Source organism: Papaver somniferum, chromosome 2, assembly GCF_003573695.1.
Source record: "Papaver somniferum cultivar HN1 chromosome 2, ASM357369v1, whole genome shotgun sequence".
Classification (NCBI taxonomy): domain Eukaryota; kingdom Viridiplantae; phylum Streptophyta; class Magnoliopsida; order Ranunculales; family Papaveraceae; genus Papaver; species Papaver somniferum.
Window position 1 is genome coordinate 49,108,363 of NC_039359.1, and position 18,744 is coordinate 49,127,106.

Sequence of the window (18,744 nt, forward strand, 5' to 3'; positions counted from 1 at the left end):
ATGAAAAACCTGATTTAACCAAGCTAATATCTTTCAAGCGTTAGATCGAACTTAGATTTTTACACACAAATGAAATGTACACTCATTTAGGTTTATGTAATCGTACCCAAACATGTACACCATATTGGCTCGTCAATAGTTAACCAAAGTTAGCCATATGATTACTCTCATATCAATCTTATTCATCTTAACCATAACTATAGCAAAGAAGTATACAAGAACACAATTGAAGCAAAATCGGTTTGATTCACTCGAATCAATACATGAACATTATAGTCACGGTTTCCAAATATTGAATTCCTTATTTTATAAATTTTCAAGTTCATGTACACAACCGATTTTAGAAAGTAAGCAACTCAAGTATGCAAACAGGTACACATACTTAAGTAGCCGGACCGAGTTTGGTTACACAAGTATGCGTACGGGGGTGCATACCAATTTACATTCCAAACTCCTGCATAAATTCACGGATGTGAGACTTCCGCCAGTATGCGTACGGGTACGCATAGTTTTCCAGACATCCAACAACCGCCAGTACCCATACGGGTATGCGTACTTCAGGTTCCCGGTTTTTGACTTACACACAAATGTGATAACACACTATGTTTATATCCAAACATGGTTACATGATTCTAAGATCTTTATTAAAATCATTGAAACTTTCTTAGAGGATGACAATAGATGTTTTCACACACTATTAACATCAAAGCAATTTTCAAGATATTGAAATAATCATTAACGAAACATTCCAAGACTACACCAAATGATTGTATCACACAAACCATGTAAGATATTACTCACATGATATAAGATGAACTTGATCGAAGCGAAAGCTTGCCAACACATATGTCGAGAAATATGTAAGCGAGATAAACTCAGCTTGAAATCTCAAATGTGTATATGGAAAACTATATCGTAATACGACTTATGTCTCAATATAGAAGATACAGTAGAAATAGACTTTCCAAGTGATAGATGAGTTTTAGTCTTCACATACCTTTTGTCGATGAAGTTCCACAAGTTCCCTTTAGTAGTTATTCGTCTTCAAATGATGAACATCGTGAAGTCTAAGATCAACTACACAATATATGTCCTAGTACGAGACATCTATAAATAGGCTAGAAACCAAGACTTATAGTTTTGATCACTAACATTGAAAAACATGCTTGAGATAGCAATGCATGCGAGTTCGACCGAGAAATGCTCTAATACCTCTCATTATGAATCCAAATTTATAAATCTTTATATTGCATCACTTCTAACTCAAGATATTCAAAGAAACATTAAATGAAATCATAATACATCATATATGTATTAATTGACATAGTGGTGACATGATGAACCTAATGGGAAATGAGATTTATTTATTTTTATTCATAACTTATAAGTGAGATATGCATACACATTATTACTTAAATGATTTTGTGTTCGATTTTGGATAATGTGTATGAATAATTTCACAATGTGTTTATAGATATTATTTTTGTTTAAAACAAAATAGAAAACTTTCTTGCAAAGGAACACGATTGAAAGTACGATTTTTTTTTACACCAATCGGATATCATATTAAAGCAGTGTCGTTACGACACGGCCTATCTCTAGATATTTATTAGAGCTCTCTGTTAACCTCATACCGTGCTGTTATGACACGGGTTATTTCTAGTATATAATAATAAAGAAAACGGGTAGCTAGCTCAGCTGGTCATACCATTTCTCAAACAGCACTAGAAATAGCCAATCTGTGACATCCATGCAAACATCTTTGTAACAAATGTCAGCGAGTACCTTCCCCATCGAAGGAAGAGACACCTGTGACATCCATGCAAACATCTTGTCCATTTTCCCAGTTAAGAACAAGGATATATATCAGCAGGTCGTAAATATCTGTCATTATCCGATAGAAACCCAAGAGAAACTTCCTTACGCGCAGGCGCACCAGCTTTGTAACAAATGTCAGCGATTACATCACGTACAAGGTCATGTTGAAACTTAAGTCCAACATCCTTATCACAATGAAGCCGTGGTCCCAAAAGATATCCATAGGTCTGTTACAACTTGAGCATAGATCATTCTCAACAAACAGTGGGATACCAAGGCGATAGCAAAGTACAACTATGAATTGTCTTGTCCCGAGGATTGATTAACCCAGTAATTGGTATAGATAACAAATAATCATGTGCATGTTTGATATGATTACACTTCCACAAAATGGAATCTCTTGTAGACATACAAGATTGGTATGAGATTTTCTTCTTAGCCGCATCAAAATAAGCGACTTCCAGGGAATGCATTGGGGGGGGGGGGGGGGGGGGTATCATCGACGCAATAATAAGAAGTTAGTCCACATACCTGGATAATGTTCTGAAGATCCAACTGATAAGAAAAACCTTTGTCTGTTTAGAATAAGTTACCAAGGATCACCCTTTGCACCGAAGTAGTCTGGCTTTGAGAAGCGAGATAACAGTAGGTGCGGGTGTCTTGCATGGTATAAATTCCAAGGACACCATATTTGATAGGGTAGATAGTCAATCGCTGTTGTAAAGTACCAAAACCCGCACCATCACCAGTGACTAGGAGTCTCAAGTACTTGAACAAATGGTCATCGAAAATATCAGTGGCTTGTTGTAGAGCTGCAGGATTGGTAGTTCGCATTGAAAAATATAGCCTAGACACATCGGTGCAATTTCGAAGTAATACCATCTCGCTTTGAGGATCGATCCTTGTGTTTCTTGATGGAATATATAAGTTGAACATTCTTGTTCACCCTGCTCAACGTCATATCACCAATAAAGTTCAAATCCAAACTCGCAGGTCCACCCAAAAGTTTAACACCATTAGAAAGTCTACCAATATCAGGAGGGAAAACACCATCAGCAGTGCTTCTAGGATCAATTGAAAACCAAAATACTTCCTTTTTATTTATATTGAAATGTGAACCCCTACTTGGTCCTTCAGTTTCTATTATGCTCAAGGCATTCGTCACCTCAAGAGTATCACCAACCATTGTACCATCATCAAGGTACCAGGCGTGCAAATCGAGTTTGCGACGAGAATCAATAGTCTTCACCATGGGGTGAAGTGTCAAAGCAAACAACAATGGACCGAGAGGGTCACCCTGGTGGACTCCAAGTGCAGAAGACAAAATATATTGGTCTTATTAGAGTTTAGCAGGTCGCAAGTAATAAAATTCTACCCAGCGAGAAATATTTGGACAATGAAGACAAACCTCCTTGATGAGATGAGATTTGCTCACCATGTTGAACGCATTAGAAAAGTCAATGAGCAGCATTGACATCTTGTCCGAGTGACCATTCAACTCCAGTAAGCTATTTACATTTTTTAAAATACTCCCCCCAGCAGGCACACCAACATAGAAGAATAATTTAAATAATGAACAAAGCTCCCATCGAGACTAATGGGTGTGTCGCTGACTCGCCAACATAGAAGAAGAAAAGAAACCAAAAAGTAATTTATCCTTGTCATCGAGACTCATCCTGGTAAATCTCTTTGCACAATAGATAAAATAATGATAGTGTCGAATAAAAATGACAAATACCATATAAAAAATCCGTGACATGGTCACTGACAAGACAACTTTTATAAGGCCAAACACTATGGTTGCTGATTTCGCTTAACTGTAACTTAATTGTAGCCTATGTAGTTAATATCGGTCATATCGATTGATTATGTCGGAGTTTATCGTGTATCACCCTTTACGCAGAAAATACGCAAAATATCAGTGATACATGAATATAACGATTATGTCGGCTGTATCGGTTGTACCGTACTGATATATAGGTCGCAGTAATCGACCAACAATATCGGTAGGAATACAAATATACTTATTAACAATGTTTTTTTTGGGAAGTTATCTGATAAAACTAGTTTAATTTATGTTTTATAATTATAAATACGTACCTTCCATTAAAACTTTGAGTAACATAATGGACCTCAAATTATAAATTATAAAATTGCAAAGTTAATTCTATATCAACGATAAAATTGGGTATAATATTTTGTCTAGTGTATAGCACCTCGGCTATACGATACCGATATACGATATTAACTAATTTGATTGTAGTGAAATCCAACTACTATGGTCTTTCAATTCGCTTTAATGTGGTGATTTTGCTTTGCTTGAAAAAATAGTTTATGGAAACTCAGTTTCCTTGACTTTTTGAACGAATATTGAGTTTCCCTTTTCAAATTTTGCATTATTAACCTACCTTGTACTTCTAGTTTTTCACTATTAAGTCTTTGATATTAATAAAATACAATTTTTCATATTATATCATATTTTTTTCACATAATTTCTTTTTATCGATAATAAAATTTATCTAAATTCGTCAAAAAAAAATTTGGAAAAAGAAGAAGAAACTCAGTTGCCATTTTGCACTATCTACACGGGATATAAGCTAAGCGGTAAAAAAATATAAAATTTATCTAGTGAGGTGCGCCTTCATGCACATTTCACTTAACTACAATCAGGCTATAGTTTCACTTAACTACAATTAAGCTATAACAAAGCAAAATGGTGAACCATAGTGTGTCCTAAAAGGTGCGTCTTATGACATTTGGATATTACATCACATATATGTAACATTTTCGTGTAGTATTTAGATAATAAATTCTATTTTATTTAGGGGGGAAATTAATAGGAATATCTCACATTTTTACTAATTTATTTGGGGATTTATCTCATAACTAAAAAAAATCAAAGAATATGTCACTGAGATATATAAAAAAAAACCATCCCACATGCATGGGGTTACACGTATGTCAAAGTTACATTTTTACCCTTAAAATTTAAGGGTCACCTGATATGTGGATGGGCAACTTGGTAAAACGACACCGTTAACCTCAGGCAGTTGATGGAAAAAATACCAAAAACATTTTAGCATATGCTAGGATCAATGAGCATATAAAATTGAAAAGAAAGATGTAGAAAAACAAAGAGAAAAATGATAAACACAAATTGTCACCTAAATATTTCCTCAAGAATCAAGTTGCTACATACCTATGCTGTAATATCCATTTCATTGGTAAATTTGTGCATCTCTCTTAATTTACCTTTTTGCTGGATGGTGGAACTTCCGTTTCCGTGGCAGCTTTTCTTTTTCTTGTATTTTCCCCTTCTTTTCAATATAATTCCCAGTTCAAGAAAAAGAAAAAGAAAAATATATTCAAGGGGCTAGAAAATGCACCCTTACAAATACTGTCCTTATGGCGACCTTGTCGTATCATAACTCGTTTATTTCTTTAATTAGTGCTTATATAGTTACATCAATGGTTGTAATAATCGCTGCCGTTGCATTATTAAGTAGTGGTGCAGCTCACAAGAAGTTTTCTGAATAGTGGGTATTGTTGGAGTTCAAGTAATCGGTGGAACCACAGCCGTCGAAGAATTATTTAAAACTGGTGTAGGAGGTTTATCATCAAGTTATGCCAAATAAGTACTATCAGTACAACGAAAATAGTAGCCAGACTGGCAGAGACAAATGGGAAGCGGGAAACGTACGGCATTGGTGCCCACGATTGTTGGCTTCGTACAAAGCTCATTACGGTCATAAGCACAAGGACATGCTGGAAACGTTAGAGGTTGATATCCCTGTATTGAACCTGGTGCAAATGGACAACTGAAGTAGTAGCCAGACTGGCAGAGACAAATAGGAAGCCGGAAAATGTTAGCGACTACTACCAGCGTACAAAGCTCATTACGTTCATAGGGACAAGTACAATTTGGAAACATTATAGGTAGATATCCCTGTGATGAAGCAACATTAGCTTCTGCTGCTGCTGCAACTGGATAATCTTGTGGTAATACTTGCGATCTGTGATTTGCTTCCAAGCTCATTGAACGGCTGCTTGTCATCGAAAGCACCATGACGAAACACAACACAGATACAAAATCAGAAGAACTCATAGTTGTATTTTAAGCTTTGATAAGAACAAGGGAGCAACAAGCACGAAGAAGAAGCTTTTTAAACTACAACGACGAATCGAAGAAAAAACATGAGACTATGTTGGTTGCCATGTTCATGTTATGAGGGTCATAATCATATTTCGCCATCTTAATTAGATTACTTGATGCACAAAAATACAATCTACCTAATTTTGTTTCTCATTTTTATAATAAATCCAAGAAAAATAAACAACTGAATGAAATCATCTTTCTTGGATACACTATCTATCTATTTTTGTTTCTCATTTTTATAATAAATCTAAGAAAAATCATGTATCCTAAAAAGACATATTAATTTCACCAAATCAAAATGGTGAACTGATTCAGTAGCGTCAAGTGAAAGCAAAAAGGTCCTATAGGGAGTCGAACCCAAATCGCAGGATTCAAAGTCCTGAGTGATAACCACTACACCATAGAACCATTTTGGTTGTGTGACAACCTTGTATAATTATACTGCAAATGACCCCAAAGGCTTTGCAGTGTATTCTTTTTTTTTTATAAATGTGACTGAATGGAAAATCATGTGGAACAAACCTGTACTGTAATTTTTTTTTTTTTTTTAATGATATTGCTAAGACGTCTGCAGCGAATTAGTAAAGAAAGATTGAGATCGAGAAGTTGCTATTACTACCAGGAAATTATCCATAGAGTTTTGCATACATTGCATAGACTGATGTCGTCGCAAACCCGATGTCCATAGGGTACCGACACTGAGATATACGTTGCATTCAATTTCCTTGGCCAAACAAAAGCTTAAAATACGAAAAAATATGAGGGAAAAATATTTTTTGGTCCCTTTTTAGGTGGTCCCAAGTAAGTTTGCTCTTTTGGAAAAACGCCTTTACTGTTGGTCCATAATTATTTAAAAATATAAAACAGATAAAAATATTCTTCCGTGTTAATTTTTACTTATTTTTTTGTATCAGTTCATTCTGTGTGATGAACCATCAAAGTTCATTCTTTCAAATGAACACCTAATAAAATCAAATTAAATCACATATGAATGAACTTCATTAAAATTATACAAAAATGTCGTTATTAAGAACAAAAATTGGAGTTCATTTTTTCAAATGAACACACAACAAAAACTCCACTATTATGAATAAAAACAAGAGTTCATTCTTTCAAATGAACTCCTAATAAAACCTATATGAAAACTGAGTTCATTCTTTCAAATGAACTCCTAATAAAAACCTATGTGAAAACCGAGTTCATTCTTTCAAATGAACTCCTAATAAAAACTAATGGGAAAACCGAGTTCATTCTTTCAAATGAACTCCTAATAAAACCTATATGAAAACCTAGTTCATTATTTCAAATGAACTCCTAATAAAAACCTATATGAAAATTTAGTTCATTCTTTCAAATGAACACCTAAAAAAACCTATAGAAGAAAATAGAGTTCATTTTCCAAAATGAACACACAACAAAAATTCGTAAAAAAAATAGAGTTCATTCGTAAAAATGAACATCAGCAACATCATCTTCATCTTCTTCGTCGTCTTCAACAGCAGCAGCAAACATCATCGTCTTCAACAGCGCCAGCATCGTATTCATCGTCTTCATCATATTTATCGTTTTCATCATCTTTAACAACAACAAAATCTGAGAATGAGATATTTTCTACTAAATTTTTGTATATATGTGGTCACCCTAGGACCACACTATTATTTTCTAGGACCAAACAATAATATAAGGGTATTTCTGCCACTATAAGATCACAATTACATCATCCATGACGTCACCCGAGGACCAAACTATTATTTGTAGGACCAAACTATAATTTATATTTTCAAAAAGGACCAAACAGACAGTTGACTGAGTCAACTGGACCAAACTCATATATTATTTCTAGGACCTATTGGTATTTCCTACAAAATATAAGGGGATCATCCAACTCAGAGGAGGTAGCAAAAAACTTTCCATACTAATTCAGTATCGTTGTTATTCGTACTCGTTATTCAGCGTCGTTATTCGTTACCCGTTAATGTCTAGTGCTTCCAAAACGGGTGAAAACTGAAAACACGGCAATGGTGTCATTTATTAGCCAAATAAATGCGTCCATACATTCCCTATGGGCTATGGCCATATACAGAGATATAACTCAGAGGTTTTATGGTAGTAGGATCATTAACGGCACAGTGTGAGCAAACTTAGAAACTTGTTTTGTTCAGGGAACAATTTAAAATTAATGTGAATTTAGTGGCATATCTTGTTCAGATTCTTCAGGAAATAAATGTCATTATATACCTTAGAATCTGTAGATCCGAGGTACTAGGACTAGGAGTCGCACTTTTCCTATATCTAATCTATATATAAATTCAGTCTGTCAATCTAATCTCACTTGTCGAGTATTGCTATCAAAAAGTACATCATTTGCTAAAAAGTATTAGTGTATTTTCTGAGATGAAAAGAAGTAGAGAGGATGATATTGTGTCAAAGGAACAAACAATGACGGATGCCGCCATTGACTATTTTAGGGCTGTTAAGAATGTTTTTGAAGATAACAAAGAGAAATATGACGAATTTCTTCAAATTTTGATAGGTGCCGCCAAATCTCGGCCAAAAGACATTGCAGAATTAGTTGTTGTATCGGCAAGGATTAAGGCATTGCTTAAAGGGCATCCACACCTTAGTTTGGCTTTCAATACCTTCTTGCCAAAAGAATGTCAGATAACCCTGAGAAAGGAGGATGGTAGAGACTTCAGCCAAAGAAAGCGGCCTTACAAACTGATCAAATCTGCGGAAAGGACTGAAGAATCAGAATCAAATGAGGCTTTCCACCCAGTTGAATTAGGTCAACGTTGTAGTGCAAGTTATCGGATTTTGCTTCATCCGATACCTTTTAATAGTCAGACAACGGAACTTGAAAGTCAAGTACTGAATAATCTGTGCGCCTTAGATGGTATTTCGTTCGAGACCAAAGCAAAATCCAAAAGTCGATATGAGAAAATGCAGATTAAATGTGAAGATTACAGGTTCCATTTGGATATCTTAATCGGATCTGTGGATTCAACAAAAATGCGTGTGGAGGAATTGATAGGCAAGATCCAGGACAAGACATTAAAGCCAGAAACGCAAATACATATCGAGGATCACTTGACCCCTGCAAACCTAAGGTGCATTAAGCGCTTATATGGGGAGTATGGGCTAGATGTGATCGATATATTGAAAAGTAATACAATTTCTGCATTGGAAACTATATTACATCGCTTGAAGTAAAAACAACAAGAACTATCATGTGATCGCTCAGAGTTTGACCATGTTTGGGCTGAATGTCGTGCGAATAACTATAACACATATTTGGATAAGCGCATACTTCGTTATCTTTCAAGCAAAATGAACTAGATACTTTGGTACGTACTAAAGCCTTGTTGGTCGCTGTGGTTCATTGTCTAAATCCTTTGATATTCTTGTTTGTCGTGGCTAAATCATGCGTTCGCTAGTCTATTTTCTTGTCTATTTCCTTTAAGGTGGAAGAAAAATGTACTCTAGAAAATTTAAGAAATGCTCAAGTGCTTCCTAATATCTTTGATGTATAATTTCTTAAACGGAGTGTCTTTCTCAGTATCAATGGATCCATATGACAGATAGGCAGCTTAATTATTTTTATTTTTTTTTTAATTTGGAGGAAAAAAGGTTAAAATTATATTGACAAGAAGAAAAAAAAAAGGAACAAAGGAACTTTTTTTTTTATTTTTTATAAAAGTTTAAATTGATACAAAGTGCCAAGGAGGCACAAGGGGAACATACAGTAAAACACTCCGTCATCAAAGAGACTGGCAGTGCTAAAAGAATCTAGCTGGGTGTAAAATTACATATAAATCTTTGCTTCCCAATTATGTACCAAATCATCAAAATACAAATCTTTAAAAGCTTGAGAGGGGAGTCCCCGTTGAAACAGAAGTGATTTAACAGCTATAATTACATCAGTTGATTTGGAATACTTGTCGTGAAAAGTGCTTCTATTTCTTTCGATCCATAGAGCCCACCATGAAGGTTGTTCCATATGATGTTATGAATTGCATTTGGAACAAATGCAACGAAGCAAACAAACAAACAACACAACACAACACAACACAACACAACACTAGGCAATAGTTAAAGAAACACACATCTTCTTTGCCAGAGTTAGTTTCCCACGACCTAAGTTGATATTACTCCCTAAAGAAGCTTAATTTCATGTCAAGGTAACACATGTGAAATTGTGAACTGGATATTTTTTCAGCAAAAAAAAGAACTGGATATTTTTTTGGACCCTGCAATCTATACTATGCCCATTGATGAAAATCAATAAATGGCGTGGATCGCCTAACAGCAGCTTTAAATCTACAAGCATATGGAAAAGCTTATGCAAATCTTTGTACCCATTGTATCATGGATGCTAGGCTTTTGGCATACAAATAGTGATCACACAAAATTTCAATGCAGACATCTTTTCGAGGCAACATCTTATTCTTTTATCACTAAACACAAATGCCAAGTAGAAACAGTACAGGGCTATCCAAGAATTTGAGGTCTATTAGGGAAAGAAGAAAATTACAAATTCAAGATTTTACTACTGGAGTTAGTATATTTCTTGACCAAGCTAACAAAAATCTTATTTATAAGCAGTGATTGCTCAGACAACAATTCTTGAATGCATACCATCTCATTCACTGCAAGTTATAAAGCTTTCACATGTAACTCTAAATGACTACCAAATCCAAAAACTCTAATGTTAGTTTAGTTCCATCGAGGCGAGAGAGTTTTGTATATAAACTGCATAGCGATGGAATTTCTTGAAGCTTGAAATAATAAAATTACTTTCTTTTCTTTTTTCTAGGAACCAACTCAAAAAGACTAACAAATATCATGTGCAAGATACCAGATGTGGTTACCTGAAAAGAGGTTTCATCGAAGTTTGCGCTTAGCCTTTCGTATGGCAGCTTCACTCCAGTTAGAGTTAACATTTTCCGGCGAGTCTTCTATCACTGGATCTTCTTGTTTGATTGGACTTCGGTGTTGTTAGGTTACCAGCTGTGGCACCTTCACTGCTTTCACCGATCACTTCCCCTTGACTATTACTTGAGATATTTGCTGGAGTTCGATGGGGCATAAGCTCCTCACCAATGGTAACAGTATCCTTCATAACCTTCCAATCTTTGAAATCAAGCCGAAGAACAAAATGGTTGTACGAGGCAACCCCTGAGGCAACTTTCTCAGGTGTCGGTCCATTTTTTGGAGTAACAAAGTGGCGACCTTTTGAATCAACAGTTATCTTAACTCGACCATCTTTCACCAAAAATGAAAGAGCAAATCAATTCTCCACAGTCTGTGCAAAAGAAACTCTGTTGAGAAGTAAATTGTCAAGCATAACTCTCTTATTCTTCTTCAAGATGTCATACATAGTTATCATATTTCTGTCGGTATCAGTTGTCTGCTCTTCTTCGGCATCATCAAGATTTTCAGGGCGTTCAGTCGAAGTTGGTTTCCTAGTCCGCTTCCTCTGAGTAGGAGATTTCTTTGCTTGACCTCAGCATCCATAGGTCCAACCATTGTATTGCATCCTCGAACCTTCATGAAGATTTGACATACTTCAAGACCTAAATCCTTCCAACCAAAGGATAATCTGGCTTGTTCACTGCGCATTCCACCATTTTGCTTCCCAAAGTTTTGGAGCATGCAGGTAATAAAATCATTGGGAGTTAGACCATCACTATTCTGTGCTTTAATAGACGTCGCCAAGGTGTTGGCAATGCCTAAAAGAGCCTCAGCATCGGCAACTTGTTCTCTCGGCTTTGTAACCATCTGGTGCAGGTTTTCAACTTGGTTGAATATAGATTTGAAACTATCAGAATTGGCATTCGAAATATCTTCTCTTTGATCACGTATCTTATTCCTTAAAGCAAGATACTGCGAACGTAGAACTCTTCGATCAGCAACACCATTACGAGATTCACTAGTCTCGGGTTGTTCTGATTCAACTCCATGCCTTCTTTTACTTCCTGGTTTCGGTTTAATTCTGCGTTCATTAACCCCACCTTCACCTCTACTTCTGGTAGAACGAAAATTAGGTTCTGGAATACTGGCAGACATGATTCTAAAAGCCTAACTCTTTGAAATCCTTGAAAAACGATTAAACCCTAAAACTGCTGATTTTCTTGGCCTCCAATTATATACTGTATATACGTATATATACTAAAAAAAGAAATATCTTCAAAACACGTACAGTAACAATTTTGATGAGAAAAACTAAATAAACAAGTCTATAACCGAGAAGAAAAACCTAACCTAATATGAAAAAAAGAAACAACAAGTCTAACCGAGACTGTAATATGAGTTATATAGTTGGGCGTTTGGATTAGAGTTATTGTTGGAAATCTGAGTTAGGATAGAAGTCCGTCTCTTTCAAGAAAATATTGAGTTATAGTTGGAAGTTTGAGTTATATAAGCCGGTTAAGGTTTGATCGAAGGAAAATTTCTTGTTTGGTCCTAAGCCCATAAGGTTATTTATAGTAGGGTCCAAACGGAATTTTTTTTTATCTGGAGGTCCAAAATTAATTGAAAACATTGAAATGACCATAATACCCTCTACTACCAAACGTGTCCGTGTCTACACCCTTATTATATTGAGTACATATCCGCTGCACTGCTTATAAATTTGAGTACACATAGCTTATATACTTATAAATTCGAGTACATATCTTCTGCACTGTTAACTATCAAAATCAACGGCAAGAAGCTTCACTCTCTTAACTGGTTTTTCGTCCAAGTTTTACAAACCCAATCTTTGAATATTCGACCAATGTTTCCATGTTTATCTCAAGTTCTAAATCAAGCTTTATCTGGAGTTGCCCGTATGTAGCATTTAAGAATCCTTTATATTAACTTGTCTTCTCTTCACTGCCTTCTCTTGGCAGCAAAACGACTTCAAAATCAAACCAAACTCTCCAAAATTGAATACCCAATCTTTATTTCCTTCTCAGCTTCGAGATCTCAGTCCTGATCTCCCTTGATCTTCATTCCAATCAATGACAGACAACAACTCTTTCCCAACTGGTTTCTCGGTATTAATCTCTCACTCTGTCTTGTTGTTCTGAGCTTCTGGATCACGCCTTTCCTCCTCAAACACGACCACAAGAACCGTGAATAGCTGCTGGTTGACTTTGTTGGACAACGGTGAACTCTTGGCAGCAGCTCTTCGTATTTTGGTTGTAGACTGAGATGAAATGAGCGGAACTGGTCGAGTGTATTAGGACCTAGCTTTGTTGTTGCTGCGTATAAGACTGGCCCTTATCACAGCAGGTGGCTACCCCGATTAATAAGTGTGACTGCCTTGGCTTCAAATCCATTAGCACCTAGCGTAGCCAAAATGATGAATTATGCCTCTTCTCCTCTTCTTTCATGTAACATGACTCCAAAATGCCTGCAAAAATAAAACAAACGTAATATACAAAAATACAAGAGAAATAACTAAGAAAAGCATAAAAAATTGACATTCAAAAGATGTATTTAAGGCACTTATCACCCATTACCAATGAAAACTCTTAAGACGTGTAGGCGTTTAGCAAACCATACCAACTAACAAAGAGTAATAATACTGCAAAATGTTTTCTAGTCTATAAATGATGTACTCAATTTCTTGGCAGTACATTTGCACTCAATTTATTCGGTCCTTTCTTTTTAGAAGGCAACAAATAACTATTTCTTGACAGTACTTATACACCCAATTTATTGACAGTATACCTACACTCAGTTCATGTTTTACATCTATAAAAATCATCCTTGAATAAACTCAATTCATATTGTATAATCCAAAACAAAATCGTTCTCGAACCGACACATAAACTGCTTAATAAGCCAATTCCATTACCAACCCAAAAAGATCATATAACCAATGGATAATGCTAAGAAACAAAATTCTTCCTTTCACACCATGACAGTGATTGCGTTACAAAAGACAACTAATTCTATGTAAACCTATGTGTAATGCTAAGAAAGGCAAGTCTTCGTTTCACAACTATCAGTACATATTGGATGCACTCATTTTTTCAGTGGATTTTAAACATAATAACACGGATTTAATGTTAAGAAAAATATGTACAGGATCCTATAAATGTCCCCATAATGAACAATACTTCACTTAGTCCAACTTGGGTAATTATAGAGTGAATATACTTAAAAATTGAAACTAAAATCGTTATGGGTTGTCCAGCGGGTAGACGACGGTGCTGGTATACTAAGAGAAAAAGGTATAGCAAGGAGATAAACTGTTTATTAGTTTTTTTTTTGGTATTCCTCTATGCGAAAAAAGAAACTTAAGCAAGAGTCTTACGTAGTTGTGTTGATAAGGTGTACCAATCTCTGCTTGTAAAAATGACTTTATGCAACCATATCAACTAGCACGTCTTGTTGAGCCCCCTTCTAAGTGACCAACTGAGATGATCAAAAAATGTATAAAAACTCCAAGCGGATTACTTGGTTATGCTTAGTGCAGAATAATAGTTATGGAGCAAAAAACCAGCAGCTATTGTAATGTTCTATGAAGTGTAGACTGTGATTTTTACAGAGTGCAACATTTATACGCTGATTTCTCGTCAGTGTAGCGTATATAAACTGAATTTTCAGCAGTGCAGGATATACGCACTGCCAAATTATACCAAATGAAGCTGCAAAAACCTTCTACAATACTTATCTGGGAATAATACAGTACATTCATTATGGACTCCATCAAACTCACTAAAAATGCATGAGAATGCAATACATGCATTACACACTCTCATCAAAACACACTAAAAATGCATGAGAATGCAGTACATACATTATGCACACCCATTAAAACACACTTCATACTAAACAAGATTACATAAACAAGAATATCGAAACACTTACATGTTTGCATTATATCGTCCCAAGAACTTCACCGGAGTTTGATCCTTCAGAGAAAGGACGCAACCATCAAGAAATTCAGGAAATCCCATTATACGCCTTGGCCACCACGATCCATTCCTACGCCTAACCCGAACTAACTACCAACAGACAAATAGTGGCAAAACTTTGAATAAAACAAAATCAAATGAACTAAAAAATCAACTGCATGTAAAGAAAAAGTGACGAATCCATGAATATAGACGAATTAAAGCACATATTCAGTACTACACATACGTACTAATGGATCAACCCCAAAAAAAAACAGTTTGTATCAGTATTCCACATAATGATATAACTAAGAATAAAAACACTATGGATGAAACAACAACAAATGATATAACTAAGAATAAAACATAATCAAAAGCAGTTCGTATTAGTATGACACATATGTACTGCTGATTCATGAACTAAAAAACAAACCGCATGTAATGAATCTATCAAAAAAACATAATCGAGAGTCTTATTTTAGTATGAAAGATATGTACTTATGGATCAAACCACAACAAGTGATAAAACTAAGAATAAAACAAAATCAAAAGAAGTTCAAATTAGTATGCAACATATGTACTGCCGGATAATACCCGTGAAACAACAAACAAACATGATTTTGAGAAAATAAAGAAACGAAAATAACAAGATAATCAAATTGAAAGTTCAAATAAGCTAAAAAAAATCATAATCTAACCCAAAAAGATCGAATAATTATGATCAAGATGCATAAAAACAGTACGTCATATACGAACTGATGGTTAATAAACAACCAAAACTGAAACCAAACCTATAGATGCATAGTAAACACGGAAAAATAGTACGTCATACACGTACTGATGGTTAATACACAAAAGCAAACTGAAACTAAAGCCATGTAGTTAGCCGTAATGGAGTTTTGTGTTGGATGGAAGGAAAAGGACGTAGAATCATAACAGTCGATCTTAAAAATATTGATGAACTTGCCCATGGAGGAAATAGTTAAGCCGAGCGAAGCGAATCAGTATCTTGGAGAATCAGAAGGGTTTATCTTTTACAGCCAGTGTTACAATGGAGAATTGAGTGTATGGTTACTTGAAGACAATGATTTGAATATAGAGGAGCTTCAAACTGGACCTTGACACACAAGGTCATAACAAAAGATATGCAACTATGCTCATCTATTGGCTTATTCCTCTGTTGCTCGTGACAAGAGGATTATTTTTACGTACAACATGAAAGCTAAAACAATCGTACAGCTTAGTAGGAGTGATGGTACGTCTACAAGAGAAGTGAAATCTTTTGTGCTGGTGCCATCCCTAGCACGTTGATTGTCGCTTGATATGGTATGTTTAGTATCTTACTTCTTGCATTGTTTCTTTAATTGTGCTTACGGAAACATTCTACATAACTACTATTACTTGGTCCTTTTTTTGTTTTTGTCTTACATTTTGCTTAATCATCCGATATTTATCTATAAGAAATCACAAATTACATTTTAATATATAATATTAGTATTAAAAGTAACACAATACATGGATGATGGATATATGAAAGTAAAAACCAGACAAACAAATCCTCTAGCAGGATGAGGATGATCAAGGACATCTACTCCTGCTAGCTACTAGAAAAATAGAACAAACTAGCTAGTAATAATAAAACATATACATGATATATACTATCTCCCTCTAATGGGAATGGTATAGTCCATAAATAATGGATCAAGTTATGCTGTGAATTCAAGGGCTAGCAGTAGAGGTAGTAGTTTTCGAAGTTATTGTGGAAGGAGGAGCAAGGAAAGGATTTCCATTAGGGAACACAGAAGCAATTGGTGGTAATGTGAATTTAGGGATTAGGGATACTAGGCATTGGTGGTAATGGAGGCAGTTTAGTAGTACTTTGTATTGGTGGAATTTTGGGATAGCTTGGAATTGATGGAACTGCGGTTATAGTAGTTGATGTTTGCAAAAGTTGACGTGCTGTCGAGCTGAACTCGTTATTTGTCGATGAAAGCAGAATGAGCAAAGACAACGCAAAGAAGATTTTAGAAGAACCCATGTTTTTTCTTTGGTGATTATAAGATATTATGATTGGATTAATGAAGAAGTACTTGTTTTTGAACTTGTTCATGTTGGTGCTTATTTATAGGGACAATCTTAAAATGGTTGAAAGAAGAAATCGACCAGACATTCATTATGTTGGATGAGATGTAGTTGTGTTTTGAGAGGAAGTGTGTAAAGAAAAAAAAAAGTTAGTTGTTATAAGTTGAACACCTTATTATGTCTTCCAGCTTAAGCAAACTCCCAACTGTTTCCTTCCTTTTTAACCAAAACACTAATAGATTTTGGGTGCACGTAATCTGATTATAATTAACTTCTAGGATGTGGTAGGAAATGGAACATCAATATTAGATGCCATATGATATCTACCAAATTTTGGGTTTATGTTCACGTCAACCTTGAACTGACCTCGGTTCCCTGGAAAGTTTTACAGTTTATATACAAATAGACCAGGAGTGTGTCAAAAACACTTACCTGTAAACCGGTACACGGCAAGTAAATTGGTACCCCTATCAGCAACGTTTGACAAATTTGCACCGTAATTTGTCGTTATAGAGCACACTATAATTTCGTGGAAGTAGGACTGTTGACACTATTTGATCGCAATGTAGTAGTTATCCATCGAGCTACTGCTGACTTCTCACTTATAAAAAAACAAGGACAGGGCATTGTCACGGGCCCTATTATTTTATCATTTTGCAATAATACTTTCCACTGGATGTTAGTGAACTTTAATAAGTAGGGTACGACTCTCTTCAATATGCCGTTCTTTTCCTCCATTCTTAAATAGGGCTTCATATTTCAAGAACTACATAGCTTCCTCGCCCTCATCTCCTCCAAATTCCAGTACGTACATTTTATTTTTCCCTTAGAAAGAGCAAGAGTGCTTTGAAAATGTGTTCAAAAAATATTAAGGTTTTCCTTTGGCTAGCTCTGGTTGCTGCCCTGCTTCTAATGTCTTCTCAGGTTTTAACTGTTAAGGGCTTGACTGAGAAGAAACGTGAGTTTTAAATTTGACGTTCTTCGTGTAGAATTTTCAGTATGTTATTTAGAAAACTTTAATTTGATTTTGTTCTGAGATTGTTCAATCTTTTAATATTGTTTTCTTATGCTATATTTTCCATGATTTTATTCTACAGCAGAGGTGGAGGCGGTGGAGGCAACTGAAAAAAATGGAGTGGAAAACCTTAAATATGAGGCATCTCTAGCAGTAGCAGGCGGCGCCCAATGTGGTTCACCTGGTTGTTGTAGATTCAGGTCGGTCAGCCCAAGATTTGTTCCAACTTGCTTAAGATGTTGCCCCTAATTTTGTTGCTCAAACTAAAGCCTCGAACTGTTTGTTGAAATACTACTGCAACTACTGGTTCCACTCGCAAATGATCCGAAGCCTAGGAATTGTCTAATGAACAAATATTTTTGCAGTTTGTAATGATTTTTGGAAAAAAATCAGCGGCCCATGATTAAGTATCATTATCTGAAGTATTTATGTTTTTACTGTATCATTTTACCCTTGATTTGTGCATTGTGCCCCATTTTATCTTCCATGGTTAATGGCAATCGGTCAGCAACTCGAGTCCTTTTTATGGTTTAGTCTTACGTTTTCTCTTAATCATCTATCACTTTATCTGATTTATTTGTGTAGGAAATCACGAATCACATCATGACATTGGTAGTAATAATAAGTGACACAATACATAAATGATGGATGCACGTTAGAGTATAAACCACAAACAAATCCTTTAGCAGGATGAGGATGATCAAGGGCATCTGTTCCTGCTAGCTATAGTAAGAATATTCATACATATACATGACACTATCTCCCTCGAACGGGAATGGTGGTAT

At 35.4% G+C, this 18,744-nt stretch overlaps 2 long non-coding RNA genes, 1 other non-coding gene and 1 pseudogene across 3 annotated transcripts; 1 reads left to right on the plus strand and 3 right to left on the minus strand.

Moving 5' to 3' along the window:
* Positions 1-6,310: 6,310 nt before the first annotated feature.
* On the minus strand, positions 6,311-6,382 carry TRNAQ-UUG. Its single transcript has one exon. It is a non-coding gene; the product is annotated as a tRNA-Gln (tRNA).
* Positions 6,383-10,855: 4,473 nt separating this feature from the next.
* LOC113350954 lies at positions 10,856-12,040 on the minus strand (annotated as a pseudogene).
* A 2,196-nt stretch (positions 12,041-14,236) lies between these two features.
* Positions 14,237-14,923, minus strand: LOC113353216. Its single transcript, XR_003361153.1, has 2 exons — positions 14,837-14,923; positions 14,237-14,365 (listed from the first exon to the last, which is right to left on the minus strand). It is a non-coding gene; the product is annotated as an uncharacterized LOC113353216 (long non-coding RNA).
* Positions 14,924-17,668: 2,745 nt separating this feature from the next.
* On the plus strand, positions 17,669-18,495 carry LOC113347586. Its single transcript, XR_003359099.1, has 2 exons — positions 17,669-17,902; positions 18,042-18,495. It is a non-coding gene; the product is annotated as an uncharacterized LOC113347586 (long non-coding RNA).
* Positions 18,496-18,744: the final 249 nt, after the last annotated feature.